Here is a 3,282-nt window from a genome sequence, read left to right as displayed (position 1 = left end):
AAAGGTATGTATATATTTTTTGCCCCATTCAAATTCGCAGACTCCTGAAATTAGTTCATTCCAGCTTGAGAGTCCCTGTTCTATGCAGTCATCTTTGCTCTCTAAATTTCTGTAACACTCACCATCCACATAACACATCTAGATAAGTGTGTCTGATCACTGCAGACTGAAAACTGCCTGGGAAAAGGGACTATTCTACTACCCATTACTCTATCTGTATGTATGTAATTTTCTCTGTGTTAATACACGTGATGTGTACTGCTTTGGAAGCCATGATGAGAGTAGGAGTCCAGCAGCAATAGTTCTACTTTCCCAGGTGGAGTCAAGTAATAGACTTCTCTCACTTAAGTTTGTGGATGTCACATTGCTTAAAAATGAGTTTGGCGCCAATCTGAGGTTTGCCACTCAATTCAAATGGACAGAGTTCACAGGACATCTTGTGGTGCATCCTTTTAAAGACATCATCATATTTCAACATTCCAATGGATCTATGATCTCATCAATATGGATATTTCTCCTCAATAACCCATTAAAATGGATCAGCATCTTTTCATCTTGTATGAATCTTGTCTATGTTCTCTCATAAGTGGTCTTCAGGGTGTTAACCCAATTTACTAGAGAGATTCTTTTAAGTTAGGATTTCTTAACTTTTTGTATATCCTAAACCCTTTTAGAAGCAGAGTGAAGCCTATGGACTGCCTTTCAGAATCATGTTTTTAAATATTTAAAATAAAATATATAACATTACAAAGGAAACCAATTATATTGATATGGTTATCAAAAAAAAAGTTTAGTGTCCACTTACCCAAGGTTAAGAACCCTTGTTCTTTTTTTTTTTCTTTTTTGGCTAGGCAATGGGGTTAAGTGACTTGCCTAAGGTCACACAGCTAGTAAGTGTCAAGTGTCTGAGGTCAGATTTGAATTCCGGTCCTCCTGACTCAAGGGCCAGAGCTCTATCCACTGCACCACCTAGCTGCCCCCAAGAACTCCTGTTTTTGCTCTATTACTATTATGGAAGTATTACTGTAACATTTACACTGTTCATCTCTTAGCCCTCAATCTTGACACATGGCCTGACTCACCTCCTTTTCTTGATCATATGTCACCTGGATGATATATTTTACCTTACTCCTTATTTTGAAGCTGACATTGATAACATGTAGCCTACTTACACCCAAATTATGTCTTTTCACTGCCTTTTGCATCCCTGAATTTTGATTCTATGACACTGCAATTATGAATGCATATTGATTAAAAACTTCCTGGGCATCGAAAAGTGAGAATTGGGAAGAGGAGGAGACAGAGGTGCAGATTATATAATCTAGAAGAGATTTTATATCTGACTCTGAAAGTTTATAGTTTCAATAACCATATCTCAACAATGAAAATCGGTATATTTCTTGTGGCTTTAAAAAGAAAGACAATATCAAATATGTCAAGAAATAACAAGTGGTAAGAAACACTATGATGTCAAAATTGTTATAGAGAAGGTCAACATAATGATAGCATTATTTTAAACAATGTCTTCTCTCCATTTCTCTCTCCTATATGCTACATATCCACACCAAATGCTTTTGCTTCTTAAAGATGACTGCAACCTGAGGACAGGTAGCATTCACGAGGTAAAGAAACTAACACTATGTCATGGAATTAAATCAGCAAAATCCATCTCCAGATGATATTCAGGATAAAGAATATGTTGTGGACAGGAAAGATAAAATGATTGAAGAATGTGAAGAATTGTGCAAACAGATGGAAAAATGTCAGCAGGAGATAACACTTGCTGGAGGTGAAAGACTTAACCATTCTGATGCTCACTTTCAGTATAAGGCTTTATAAAGCACAACCTAACAGTATAAATGATGTAATTAAAGAGTCTAACAGCAGAATTCAATCAACGACTGGAAAGAACTCCTGACATAATCCTATTGAATCCAGAAAATCTGGTAGCACTAAGAAAAGAAGAGTTGTAAAAATTAGACCATGATCTTGAAATATTGCTGTCCACAGTTAAGTCAAAAAATCAGAAGCTACATGAAGACTTAAGAGAGCAACGATGGTTGGATGAGCAAGAAGAGCTAGTAGCATCTCTCAATGAAATATGTAAGGAACTAAAAAATCAAGTGATACCAGTTTCTGAGAAAAGAACTTTACTTAAACTGAAAACGAAAATGACTAAAATAAGAAGACATAGAGAAAAACTCTTAACCTCTCTGGGTGAGGTTCTAGACAAGCATTTTCCTCTCCCTGAAGAAAATGGAAATAAAAAGAGAAAAAGAGAGTGTCAGCCAAATGCATGGTTAATGACAATGCATGAAATTTTAGAGATTCTTATAAACAACCTACTTCATTCTCCACATGATCCATATGTAAAACTTAATGACTCCTTTTGGCCACCTTATATTGAGCGGCTGCTGCATAGTGGATTGCACTTAGACATCAGGACGATCCAAGCCGAATACAATTAGAAGCATTTCATCAGTAAAAACAATGTGTTTTCTTAGAGTTGATATTTAGAAAGTGTTGGCACCCACGCATAATGGAAGCCCAAATATCCACTTGGATGAAGAACATTGTTTTCACACCAAAGTTTAATCTTTCATTTGTTGCTGATTTCCTAATTACATATTCCTTTCTCACTTAATAGTGTTGGAATATTGTAAAATGTTTTATAACACCTTTTCTTTAGCATTTTGCTTCAAACTTAACTTGGATGTTTTAGTGAATTCTAATACAGGTGACGAATTAGGCACTTTTATTATAACATGACATTGAAGTTGTGTTTGGTGCTATAATTTAAAAGCTAATAGATTTTGAAAAAGTAAACTAAAATTATTTTCACATGTAACAACTTACATATAGACTTATTGAAAACTGGAATATTAAAAACCAGATAAAGCTATTAGATAATGTATAAGAATGTATATTTAAATGCTAAATTATATTCTATTGGAAATTGAAAAAAAAAAAGATGACTTCACCCTGAGACCTGCTTGCTAATTTGTGAATCTCTCCCTAGGAACTCATTATCTTGAGGAATGTCAGGTCAGAACTCACTTCCCTTCCAACTGACTCTCAGGTGAACTCCCCTTGCATACCAGTTGCCCTCCTGCACCCCTTCTAGCTGCCTTTTAGTTTATATCTTCCCCTATTAGAATATAAGCTCCATGAGAGTACAAATTGTCTTGTTTCTTGTTTCTTTTTTTGTATCCCCAGTACTTACCATAGTGCCTAGCACATACTAAAAAGCAATTAACAAATGCTTTCTCTATCTATCAGTAT

At 35.2% G+C, this 3,282-nt stretch overlaps 1 pseudogene; it reads left to right on the top strand.

Annotated features, from left to right (window-relative positions):
• Positions 1-1,644: 1,644 nt before the first annotated feature.
• LOC110222297 (centromere protein K-like) lies at positions 1,645-2,485 on the top strand (annotated as a pseudogene).
• Positions 2,486-3,282: the final 797 nt, after the last annotated feature.

The sequence above is a fragment of the Phascolarctos cinereus genome, unplaced genomic scaffold (genome assembly GCF_003287225.1).
Source record: "Phascolarctos cinereus isolate Bilbo 61053 unplaced genomic scaffold, phaCin_HiC Scaffold_4;HRSCAF=312, whole genome shotgun sequence".
NCBI lineage: Eukaryota > Metazoa > Chordata > Mammalia > Diprotodontia > Phascolarctidae > Phascolarctos > Phascolarctos cinereus.
The sequence above is the reverse complement of the archived record's forward strand: the minus strand, read 5'-3'. Positions and strand labels throughout refer to the sequence as shown.